The 13,425-nt window shown below is 40.9% G+C and overlaps 1 protein-coding gene across 5 annotated transcripts in view; it reads right to left on the bottom strand.

Moving 5' to 3' along the window:
- LOC121922948 (zinc finger BED domain-containing protein 4-like) overlaps window positions 1-13,425 on the bottom strand; it is a 152,303-nt gene that overhangs the window by 127,375 nt on the left and 11,503 nt on the right. The gene's annotated exons all lie outside the window — the stretch shown is intronic.

The following is a 13,425-nucleotide window of genomic DNA, read 5'->3' as shown; positions in this document are numbered from 1 at the left end:
TTTTTGTAGCATGTGCATTTGGCGGGCTGATGCAAAGCAAAACTGGAGAGAAGCACACATTGTTTGTGTTGGGTTGCCAATAGGATTATCCTTGAGCAAATGAAATAAGGCTTGAGTTGTGGACACAATCATAGTATCAAAGAGTTGGAAGATGACCACAAGGCCACCCAGTCCAACCCCATTCTCCATGGAGGAACTCACAATCAAAAATCCTGACAGATGGCCATCCAGCCTCTGTTTAAAGACCTCCAAGGGGGAGACTTCACCATTCTTAAGGAGGTCTTCCGCCATGAACAGGCCTTATTCAGGCGGGTTCCTCCTAAGGTAGAGCTGGAATCTCTGTTCCTAGAGCTGCATTCATTGTTCCGTCTAGTCTCTGGAGCAGCAGAGAAAAACAAGTTATCCTCAATATGGACACCCCTTCAAATATTTAAACAGGACTATCATATCCACCTCTTAACATCTCTTATCATGTTAAACATCCCCCGCTCCCTGAGTTGCTTTCATAGGGCTTAGTTTGCAGGGCCTTTACCATTTTAGTCAACATCCTTTGGACGTGCTTCTTTCTCAAGTCCCTTGAAATTGTGCCAGAATGGACCCAATATTCAGGTGGGGCATGACCATAGCAGAGTACAGTGGCACTATTAATTCTATGACTAGACACTATACTTTGTTGATGCAGCCTAAAATGTATTGGGCCTTTCTTCTTCGTGGGTCTCTGTGAATTCACACAACTGGGTATTATTCTGTGCCTGGACAGTTAGCTTTGGAACCTTTTTGGAGATATTAAAGGCGGTTTGCAGTAGCCCTTCCACCCTCCAACTGCCTCATCAGTCGGTTTCCCACCTACCCCCTCAGTTCCTTTTGTCTGTGCACTGGCAGCTTCTAGGAATCTTCAGAGATTCATTTTCCTGTCAGACTTTTATAAAACTTGATTTTGACAGGATCAATCTGCCTTTTGGTGGTTATTTTTTCATTGTTGTTCGTTATTTTAAACAAATGTATGATTTTCTAGATAATCATATACTTAAACTGTGAATTGTCATTCTGATGGTTTTAACGTTGTCTAGATCAAACCAATTGCCCTGCGTTCTTAGAGAATCGTTACTTTATTGTGAATTTAAATTCTGGACTAAAGCTGTTTTAACAACAGCCTGTACTGCAGTTTCTTAGATAATGTGAATTAAATTCTGGGGTGAAGTGTTTAGCCACAGCCTTCACATTGACAAGGCCCTCCTTCCATTTCTGAGGGAATTGCTGTGCTTGGCAGAACTTTCCCCATCCTTTTCTCTTGAGGAACAAGTTTTCAAACCATGCTGCCTTACTGGCGCATTTGGCAAAGCCCATGTTCCTGAGCAAAGTTTTAAGACGCGCTGCTTCATGGCACAATTTCCCTCTTATCTTTGAGAGGAACTTATAGAATGGCCCACGGCCTCCTTCTCAGCATGTAGAGATGCTCTTTTGTTGTGGACAACGTTCAGGGCATTCACTGGCTTTGTTCTCCTCATTTCCTGAAGAGAAGTTGTTACTGGCTGCCTCGAATCGTCCTTGCTGGGTCCTGGCTCCCAGGATCAAACCATTGGGGTCCTCATATCAGTCCCGACTCTCCGGAGTGAAAACCAACTGGCTGCAGGCCCACGTGGATCCTCATCGGTCCCTGACTCTCCAGGGTCCTACCACTGGCTGGCTGCTAGTCTAACCCATTTGTGTGATTCGCAGAGTCCACGAAGAGAAGGACAGGTGCTACCTGTAACAGTATTTCTTCGAGTGGTCATCTTGCGATTCACACAAATCCCGCCCTTCCTCCCCACCGTCGTGCCCTGCCTGCCTCTCCTTCCATCTGGGTGTGCTACTCTGTGTCCATGGAACTGAAGGTTTAGGTGGGAAACGATGATGAGGCAGTTTGGGGGTGACGGGGTTACGCCAAACGCTTTTATTATCTCCAAAAGGTTCTAAGCTAACTGTTCCAGAACAGATAATATACCCTTTTGTGTGAATTTGCAGTGACCATTCAAAGAAATACTTTACAGTAAGCAACTCTCCTTTTTAGCTGCACTTCACTGTTGACTCATGTTCCAATTTTTGTGGTTGCTTGATCCTATTTCTTCCCATAGTTTCATCAGCATGGTGTCCCCCAAAATCCTTATTTTGTGTTCATTTTTTCTTTTTTTTACCTTAGTTGTAATACTTAATTTCTCGTGTTGAATTTTCATTTTGTTAGCTTTGGCCCGCTTTCTTTCTATTCAGTATTTTGAATTTGATCCTTCCTCTGTAGTTTAGCTATTCCTCCTATTTGGTATCATTGCAAATTTGATAGTATGCCCCAATTCTGTATTCCAGTTCATTGATGAAGTTTATTTGATGCATTGGGCCCATGACGAGCCCTTTGGGACCCACTGGTCACTTCTCTCCAGGATGAAAAGGAGCCATTGTTGAGCACCTTTGGTTTCGGCGGTCAACCAATTACGATCCATTTTTAAAGTTCTTTGTCTGCAAATTTTACAAGCTTTTTGCAAGTATGTTCATGGGAAAACCTTTGTCAATGCCTTATGAAATCAAGATTATCTAATCCACAGCATTCTTTCTTTCATTCTTTTATCAAGAAAGAGATAGGTTTGTCTGGCTGACTTGTTTTCTGAACCTGTTGACTTTTTGTGATTATGGCATTGCCTTTAGATGTTCACAGACTCTCTGTTTAATGATTCTGCTCCAGAATTTTCTGTATTGATGTAGATACTGGACGATATTGTTGGGATCCTTTTCCCCCTTTTTTGAAGATTGGGACAAGTTTTTGCTCCTCCCGTTGTGGGATTCTTCTGTTTTCAGGGTTTTCAAGTATTGCAATGGCTCCGATATTTTGCTTCTTTAGTTCTTTTAATTACCTTGGTGGAGTTCATTGGTCTCGAGACTTAAATTCATTTAGTTATAAGGTTTCCTTACTATCTCTTTACTTATTTCTGTGCTGAAATTCCTATTCTGTCCTCTGCTCCTTATCTAGTTGAGCACCCTTTGCTTTTCTGGAGAGCTGAGGACGCATGTCTTGAGTACTCTGCCTTTTTGTTTCTGTTGCATTTTACCCTTTTCTCCATAGTGGCCTACCGTTTCCTTTCTTCTTCTTTTGCTGGGACATATCCAAAAGCCCTTTAGTTGTTTTAACCTTTCTATCAAGTTGAGTTCGTTCTGTGCTTTAGCTTTTTCTAGTTTATCCTCATTGTACTGCTATTTATTTGAATTCCTCTTTGGTGATTTTCCATTTTTCCAAGTTTCCTCGCATGGAATTGTATACATGATACAAAATCCAAATCGTTTGGCGGCCCATCTGCGTAGCTAGTATTACCTTGCTTTTTCTTCCCCCTTCTGGTCATGCCTTTCAACTGGGAGAAAAGTGAGATGACAACCTGTGCATCTCTCTTTCAGGTTCTTCCCCAAAGTCTTATTATCCCTTTAATATTCTGAAGGCGGTGCCTTGCAGTGTTGGTTCCACATGGTCGTAGCTTTACATTTTGTCGCCTCTCTGTCACATTATGGTCTTGGTTTCCAGGGTACAACACACCTCTCCAAGACTTTTTGTCAGGGCCACACACCACTGATTCAGTTCCCTCAGCATTAGTCCCTCACAGCCACTACCCACTCCTTCTAGGCTTAGCAGAAGCCTTATATTCTATGTTGATTCCACGGATTTCCTGCCCCTTTTTAGGACTCTGCTTTTTCTTGTCCCTGATAACTGGAGGCTTCAAATCGATTTTGTAGCTTGCTAATTAGACCATCCCTTGTTTGTTCCTAGTTCTGTGTTGTGACGTTCCTCCACTCTGTATCTCCTGTGTATGTGTGTGCCCTCCACCCAAAACTTCTCCCGTGTTTCCACCGGACGTCTGTTCTGTTTCTGTCCAGGAACTTTTGTTCCTTTAATATTGCAGAAGGGTAGGTACTTGGGCCTCCAGCTGCGGACATTTTCCAACTGGGTACCAACTTTACTTGGTGCGGTGAGGTTTCCCCAATTCCTAGGCAAGAAGACAACATCCAACGTGTTGCTGTTGACTTCAGCAGCTTCCCTTTGTCGAACCTCAGAGTCTTAAGAAGGCACTGAAATGAGTGTTAACTTCCCCCCTCAAATGCTGATATTTTAAACACCCAGGAAAAAGACCATGTTGGTGGCTCTTTCTCAAACTCTGGCATTGAGCTCAAGGGTTGGGTTGTATTGCTATATATAGAGAGTTCTTGGTGCTGCTCTTCCAGAGTGTTGCCTCAAGCTTTGAAGATATTCCCCAGAATGTTTTACAAAAGCAAATCCCTGAATTCCCATTTTACTTGACTATTTCAGTCAAAATATAGTAAAAATTTATATTACAGTTCCCAGATTCTTGAGTATTCCTCGGAAATTGCCAGGCTGTTCCGAGGCAAGTTTGGCTCACTTGCTCAGAAAGACCTTCGACGCCCTTAAAAAAAGTGTTAAAGTAAAGGAAAATCCCTTGAAACAAAGTAGCCTTTGCTCTAAGCTTCTATTTAGAGTGAAATTTTCATATGTTAAAAATAAATCGAATGGCTGCCAAGGAAATCTCTCTCCTCCTCTCTGGCAGGATGAGCCTGTCAGCCTCTTGGCAGGATGTTATAACGGCTTTTTAGGCTTGCTAGCCTCCTATTGCTCAACAGACACCCACCCCTCAAAACACACACACATAAAAGTTTTTGGGGAACCTCTACCTAGTTTTAAAATGGCTGCCGGAAACTCTCTCCCTCTCTCTTGCAAGGAATGAGTGAGGCTCAGTTCTAGTTTGACCTTTGTACCTGTGTGTGAGGCAGATGGTGGCATGCGGCGCGTTTCGCCAGGCACTGGGGGGCAAGGGAGAGGCGGAACGGGCACGTGCCGTTCCGCCTCCTCCCTGCCTTTTTGTGAGGGTGAACGGGAGCAGCGAAATGGCGCCTGGAGGAGGAAAAGAGGCGCACGTGCGTCTGTTCTCCTCCACCCTTCTTCCCTCCGGTTGCTTGGCTCTCCAGGAAAGGGTATGGGCCCTTTCCCGGCGGCGAAGGCCCGGGGGGGGCTGGAGCATACTCATCGCTCTCTCGCCTCCTGTTTGTCCTTCTGCTGGGAAAGGCTCTGTGAGCCTTTCCCGGCGAGCCGAGTTCCCAGCAGAATGGCGGCTTGACGTGCCCCCATTTGCCTCCTCTCCTTCGCTTGCTTGGCTTGGCTGGGCCAGGGATGGTGGCTTTCCTTGGCCTGGGGCAGCACTGAGGTAGGAGCAGGGGCCGCCGGTTTCCTACCGCCCGGGGGTTCGCAGGCCGGAGGTGTCCTTCGGAGGACACCCAGTCTTGGTTGTGAGCCCGAGAGTGAGCAGGGGCCGCCGGTTTCCTCCTCTTCCACCGCGGGGCTTCGCAGGCAGAGGTGTCCTTCGTTGGACCCTCTGGCTTTGGGAGCCCCTGGGACGGGACATGGGGCCCGGCTTCCTCTTCCTTAGTCAGGGGTCTTCGCCAGGCCAGGTGTGCCTTAGGGACCTCCGGCTGGGAAGACCTGGGGACAGGAGCAGGGGCCGCCAGCTTCTCTCTTCTCCGCCTCGGGGCTTGCAGGCCTGGGGTGCCCTTCAGAGGCCCTCCAGCCTGGGGGCCCCGTGGATGGTGACTGGGCGCTGGCTTTCCTCCTCTCCACCGCGGGGCTTTCCAGCTAGGGGTGCCCTTGGAGGACACCTCCGCCTGGGGAAGCCCCGGGACTTGGCGCAAGGCCTGCATGTTTTGTTCCTCCCCCCCTCCCCCCGCGGGTACTTACTTGTCCCCGCTGTCTCTGAGAGACGCTGGAGCCAAGGGAGTGAAGGATGAGCGGCGTGGCCTGCCACTCCTCCCCCATTTCCCCTAATTCCGCTGTCTTGAGAGAAGCTGGTGGGAAAGGGTGCGGGGAAAGCCTTCCTCGGAGTGTGAAGCCCGCTTTGGCCGGGCCCCCATCCGGAGGGCGGATTCCCCCTTGAATGGCGATCCTAAAAGTTCGTCCTCACTGGCCTAGATCCATACATTTGGCCGCAAATTGAAATTTTGAAGAGTGGAGGGCATGAAGAAAGTTATCCAACCTAATTTGAAGAAAATATCAAGTGTCTTGGAATGGTTCAGTACATTTTTTCCTTACTTGTGCAAGATTGCCTAGCCTGGTTCTTTCCTTTTTATATGGTGTTCTTTTCTTAGATTAAACCTTTGCTTTGAAAATGTTTTTGTATTTCTTTTATGGTTACATGGTTTTGTCTCACGCATAATGGACCTTTTTCTTTTTCTCAATCAGATACGAGCAGAAGAATGTGAATTTCAGGTTGCCTCAGTGGTGCCCATAAAACAACCAAGCCCCAAATGTGAGGAAAAATGTGAAATGAAAGGGAGTAAAATAAAAACTAAACCAGTCAACACAGGAGAAGGAATTCCTTGTTTTTCAGAGATCGCATAGTTGAACCCTTTTCACCTGTCAGATCCTATGAAAAAAAAGATAACATTTGCTATTCTTGTGGAATAAAGGTTTTCAAATTACTCATCCTTAAACGCAACATGTGCGTTTACAGGAAAATTATGATGCATTGGTATTGGGAAGGGTTCTTCCTGGCGTGCAAATCTGCATTAATAAATTACCCCACACAAGGAAGAAACCTATTAAATGCATGGTTGTGGAAAAGGTTCTTTCAGATCGGTATCTCGTTCACATTCAAAGAACCTCACACAGGGGAGAATCCACATTAAATTGATGGAGTGTGGAAGTATCTTTACTCACAGTGGAAGTCTGCATTTACACCAAAGACCCAAATGGGGGAAACCTCTTATAATGTATGGATGTGGAACAGCTTCGGAGGGAGAACATCTAGTTTATCACAGAAGTACACAGGAGAGAGCCTATTATGCTATTGATGTGGAAGACTTCAGTCGATTATTCATCTCTGTTCACATACGAACCCACACAGGAGAGAAACCTATATTAATGATGGATGTGTACACTTCGTAACGACCATTTACGTTTAGACATTCAGAATCCATTACGGAGAGAGGCCGTATAATGATGGATGTGGAAAGGCTTCAGTGTCAAAGTAACTCTAGATTTACATCAAATAACCCAACAGGAGAAAAACCATACGTGTGTGGAATGGAAAGGTTCAGTCGTCCACTCTCGTTTACATCAGAAAACGCCATGGAAAAACTTTATAAATGACATAATTTTCATTGCAATGGAAATCTACATTTTATCAAAGAACCCCCATAAAGAGAAATCTCTAAATGCTCGGCATTCTCTTCACATCAAGAAGTCACTCGAGGGAGAGAGAGGGAGGAGTATAAAGCATGGAATATGGAAACCTTCTTCGTCTATGACTTTTTTGTATGGAACCCACACAGAGCAAATGGCCCCTGATGCCCAAGGATTACCATGATTGTCTTTGAGATAAAAAAATCATTTGAAATGTTTCACCAGATGTGAAATAAAAATAAGAAGATAAAGGACGTGGAGGCATCACAGAATATTTATACAAAAAAGCCAGGAGTGATGAATTTGAAATGAGAGCCATTTATTGGGGCATTTTTTGGGAATTGTTTTTATTATTTTGGTGGGGGGGTTTTAGGTGTTTTGCTTGTCTTTTCTTGAGGGTTGTTGTGTGGTCTCATTTTATTATCTCTTGTTTGTTGTTACCCACCTCATCCAATACAGGAAGAGGTGGGTATTACAAACAATATAAATACTGGGAACAGATGATATCCCAATTGACTGCTACATATAACAGATGCACAGAGGTGCCTGTATAGGACCTTTGGTGCCTTTGAGTTTAAAGTGAGATTTGGCCTTCAATTCTTTCGTTTGAATATAACAGGTTAATTATATATCGAAACAGTTCGGGGATCTTAATGTAATCTAATTTGTAACCCTGAATAGTATGGCAAATTTGCTTATGAGATTGCCTTGTTTGTCCCTGTCCTATGCAAGCCATATCCTTGGTTTTATGCTTCCAAGGTTCATCTGGAATGTTATTAGGGGTATGAAAGTTTCACAACTTTTCTTTTTTTATTTTTTAAAAACATTCCAAACATACGGCTCCACATATTAAATATGGAATTTCTTGAAAAAATTAATAGACATAATGCATTATCTACCTTATTTGATTCGTCCATTTTCTCTCCTTCCTTCTTTCTCTCTTTCATCTTCCTTACTATTTCATTCTTTTTTACATTGCCACTTTTGATTACTTCCAATGTTTGTTAGCAATTGTATTCTGCTTTTGTCATTAAAAAAAATTCATTACTGTCTCTAAAACTTCCCAAAAAGATTCCTTTCGACTTTTGTTCCTTGTGTGTATTTTTCAGTCTAAATAGCTTCCGCTTTTTACCAAATAAGTATTTAATATTTAATAAATAATATAATACATGTACCCGTGTACAATGCGCCGCTTTACGAATTTCCGGGTTACAAAAAAAAACCTTTAAATATTTTCCGGGTTACGAAGGTTATTTCGGGTTACGAAATTTTTTTTGGTGCTTTTCGTGCCTTTTTGACAAATCGCGGCTTTTCCCCATTTAGCGCTCTTGGGCTTCGGCTTGCGAATGCTTTTTGGGTTACGATGGCGCGGTGAACGAATTAAATTTGTACCGGGGGAGCCCTGTAGTCTTTTTTAGTTTTTGACAATAATTTCTGTTTTCTTTTCTATAATTTTGCACCGCCTTTCATTGTTCTCATAATTTTTTGATGATTTGTTGTTGTAATTGGTCCAGTTTGCTAATCATATAGTTTCTGATCATTCTTCTGTTGAGGAATCCTCTGTTCTTTCCATTGTTGTGTCATTATGATTTGAGCGCTGTCGCTATAAAGTGGATGTCTCATACATCTGGTTAGAATCGTGCTTTTTCTTTACATTTCCAGGTGTTCCATAAGTTGTTGGGGTTTTTTTTTTGTGTGCACTTTTTGATTATTTTGGTTTTTATAAACTGATGGTTCCAGTTTGTAGAGCTTTATTGTAAGTGTCAGTACTTGCAGACAGTTTTCAAAATCCTTTATTTATATTTGATGTACGTAATAAAATTTTATTCAGTCATTGACCAATACAAAATTGACAGTATAACGTGACACGTACGTTTTATTAAAAAATTCAAATACATTTCGTTCATCTGTAAACATTTCAGCTTTCTGTCAATCACCGGGTAAGTGAAAAACGATAAGAGTAGTGGTTTTCCGGCGGCCCGACGGCGGCCTCCCACTTATTCTACGCCTCTTTCATGTTTTTCAAGGGCCAGACTAGTATGTCAAATAACGGTTTCTTTCTCCCGCTGATTCGCCTAAGCCGTTCCCTTGGCTTGTGGTTTCGCTGATAGTAGGTTATGGACAGTGGGATCTCGTTCTTCATTTTCTATGCTGTCACTAATTAGATGAGATGGATTTGGTATTTTAAAGAACTGTACCGAAGCTAGTTTCGATTTCGAGTTAGTATTGGGAAGACCATATCCCCCGATGGCGTCATTCTTATTTAAGGTCATTTACCGTCAATAAGTGAGAGTGATAAGTCTCCACCTTGATGGTCGGGTGTTAGGAACAGGCGTTATAATATTACAAGATCCCAGTCCATAACTATATTAATGTAGATCTATCATAGTAGATTTTAATAACAATAAATATAATAAATATTTGAATAAATAAATAAATTATTGTCTAATAGACTCTTATAAAGATGACATGGAGGCATTTAAATAATTGTTTAACAATTAATATTTAATAGTATTATTAATTCATTAGTCCAGTCTTTAGTATTTATATTAGATATAATTTTCTTTGTGTCCATTATTTTTTCGTTTTCAAATATTTTTAAATTCTGTTAGAATATTGACGTTTTTTACTAAATCTTACATGTCCTCTAGGTGGTAAGATTTAATTCCAATTTTTTAAGATATCATAATTTTGATTGGGCATTTCCTCTTGTTTTAAAAAATGAAAAAGATTTTTTTATTTCCTTTTTTTTTTTTATAATTTTCTTGTATTCTTCATATATTTTTATTTTCTTTGGGCTGTTCTTAATTTTCTTTTCTTCTTCCTATTTATTGTTATATTACCACTTGCCATTCATCTTTTTCGAATATATAGTCAGGTTTTTAAGGGCTTTCATCTTTATTTCTAGGTTGTGTTTCTTGATCTATTGTCTTTAATTTTTTGTTTCATTAGCCAGGATTTCCATTTTATTATGTTCTCAATTCTGCTTTTTTTGTGCGGGCATTGTCCTAAAATATGTGAAAGGTTTGATTTAGCCATCTTTTCTACATTTTTTATAATTCTTGCTTTATTTGCTAAAATTTTTTGTGGATTGTATTTGATCTTCTTAATTGCTGTTATATTCCTTTTCGACATATCTCTTTTTTTTTTTTATCAATATTGCTAATTTTGTCATCAGTGAAAATTTTCAGCTCTTCTTGGCTTCCTAATGCCCATTTTCTGTTTTTGTCTCTTTTTGTTGCCTTTTTATTTTACTGTTATTATCGTTTTACTGTTCTCTTTTTCATTTTGTTTTTGTCTTGTTCATTATCAATTTTCGGTTATATAATTTCTCTGTTTTTTTTCCACAATTTTTAAATTGTCTTCTATTTTAAGCTTTTAGCTATAGTTTTTATTGTGAATCAGAGTTAGCGATTCTCGTAATTTATTGCTTCTTTGATGTGGGTTGGATGTTTTTTATCTATTATTCCAGTCCGTCTTCGATCTTTGTATAGATTGGTTTAAACAGGTTCATGAGCTAGATTTTAACATTGATTAATTGTTCGTTATAGATTGTCATTTTTCTAAGTTAATTTTTCCCAGTTTCTGAATGTTCTTTAATACATCAGTTGGGAATTGTTAGTTTAATATTTCTTTTTTTGTATTGGCTTTTATGCTGCTTTTCTATGTTTTGAGTTTTTTCATTCTGAAATCTTATTATCTTGTTGTTTTCTTTTAGGACCCACTTATTTCCCAATATCTTGTTGTATCTTTGGTTTATCATTGTATTAGTACTTGTGGGGGGATACCCCGCCCTGGCGCCGCCCTGGACTGGCTCCTTGAATGCCCACAAAATTAGTTTTTAAAACACTCCAGACGTCACATATCACGCTCACAGTCTTTTTATTATCCTCGGTGGTTACACAAGTACCCAGCCAACTTCCCAGTACTTTCACTGGTGATAGAGCGAAAATAAAGTCTCCAAAAATTGTTGTAGCACAGGGCCTAGTTGCTTCACCTGGCTCCAGTTAGGACTCCTTCCTTCCCTCCAGGGCCGTCCTTGGCTTAGGCTCTTCTTTACAGGGTGTTTGCGCGGGAAGGACAATACTCTCTCCTGGGTTTCCTTGCGCTTTCCCTGTAGGTAGTCTTGGCGGGGCTGCTCCTGTTTGGCGTCTTCTTATTCTTAGCTCCCACCACGGCCTCCTCGCCTCTCAGCCCCTCCTTCTTCTCCCCCTTCAGGGTTCCAGGGCCGTCTCTCTTCCCCCTCTTCCGGGAACAAGTGGGGTGAGTCCCTGCATGGACCCATCGCCCTTCCCTCCTATGAAGTCTTCCTTTTCCAGCTCTTCTCCCCTTCCCCACGCTAACCTCTTCTTTCCCTCTCCACGATCCTCTCCGATTTGCTTGGTCCCGTTCTCCGCGTACTCTCCTCCCCCCCTTGCGCCTCTCCCTTGCCTCTTTAACACAAACTCCCCGGGCCTCCGCCCTCCTCTCGGGTTGAAAGGCCAAACTCCTTTTTCTCTGTCCAACCCTAGTTCCTTCTCCCCTCTCTCTTGTCTGCGGTCCTCTGACCTCCACTCCGCCCGCTCACACCCGGACCACTAGCCTCCTATCTTTACAGTACATCATTATTTCCAGGGTTTATATATTGATGATAACGGAGAGTCTTTTGTAGGCTGCATTGCAACACCAAGGTTTGTTAGTTTGTATCTTGAGTCCGTGAGATTGTGCGAAGCAGGAAGGTCTCTAATATCTTATGTTTTTGTATCCGTGCCCCCATCTGAATATAAAAAAATTGTAAGCATTGAATTAGTTTTTGTTCCCATTTTCTGATATGTTTGCTATACTCATTTAAGGGAAGATTACAATATGTTTAGTTTCCATCAAGTATATAGTGCTTAGCTTGCTCTATCTGTGTGGTTATAGCTCCTGACATTGTTTATAAGTAATTTTTTAATTCTTTTTTTGCATCCATTTAGTTTCTGATGTTTTCGATATTCTTTTCTTTTTATGTTGTTTTCTTTCTTCTTTATATTGTTCTAGGATATTATTCGAATTTCAATACTACTTTTTCCCCTACCTTATTATTTCGTATCTTTTGAAGCCATCTTTTTTAGGCTAGTTTTATATTTTTGTTTAGCATCTATTTCTAGATGAGTTCTTTAGTTTTTTGTTTGTATATATTAATTAGTCCAACAACTTCACTTTTATTAATTTACTTTTCTTTTCTTCGTTGTTGATTCTTTTATTGTTTCTAATTCCTTTTTTAAACTTCTTCTTTTCCAGCAGCTTCTTTAAACATTTTCTTGTCTCTGCTATTTTTTTAGCTGTTTTTTGATATAGTTTCTTGTTCCATCAATTTATTTATATTTGTGGCCTCTTCATATTTTTTACCAAAGTAAAGTAAGTTCTTCTACTCTTCAGTTTTGTCCAACACTAAGTGTTTTCCTCTATTTCCTTTTATTTTCTTTATTTTTCTTTCATTTCTTTCATTTGACTTCTTTGTTTAGTTCTAGTATCTGGCTTGGTGATGTCTAGTAGTATGTGGCGATAATCCACTTGCGTTTCAAATCACTTTACATCATTTTTTTTTTTTTTTTTTTTTTTTACCATGCTATTTACATCTGACTTACCATATTTTCTTGAATACTCTACCTTTGCATTTTGGGATGTGTACTTAATCGAATGACCTCTTCCTCTTTTCTTTGTACACATATTATATCAAATAATGTTTGTTATTACCATGAAACTCCTGACAGATGTTTCTGTAAAGTGTAGGTTTACTACCAGTTTCTTACAGTATGGCCATTTTCTGGCTATATTGGGGTAAACCAGCTGATTTTCTTTCACTATTCGACTCATTGATGAAAGTACATCATCTGTATCTAACTTCCAGTGGTGTTGTATCAATTTCGTTAGATCTTGCTGTTTCAAAGCTATTTCAAAACTCTTCTTTATATTCCTGTTATGTCAGGTTATTTAATAATAGTCTCATTTATAATTGGGCGGTTTTTCTGGACAAGCAATCGAGAGACCTCCTCCATTTACTTTTTATTAGAATATTTGTCCAATCGAGTCCGATCATTCCCATTGTAGGAGTGGGACACTCAAGTTCGTTTTCTAAACAAGAAAGGTACGGGCCAGTTTTCGGGCATAAAGAATTGCACACCATATCTATGCTTTTAGTGGGTTGGTGCGATCTTCCTACGCAGCGGATTTTAAAACTCGTTTCCAGCGGGGCATAGGAG

The sequence above is a fragment of the Sceloporus undulatus genome, chromosome 2 (genome assembly GCF_019175285.1).
Source record: "Sceloporus undulatus isolate JIND9_A2432 ecotype Alabama chromosome 2, SceUnd_v1.1, whole genome shotgun sequence".
Lineage (NCBI taxonomy): Eukaryota > Metazoa > Chordata > Lepidosauria > Squamata > Phrynosomatidae > Sceloporus > Sceloporus undulatus.
The sequence above is the reverse complement of the archived record's forward strand: the minus strand, read 5'-3'. Positions and strand labels throughout refer to the sequence as shown.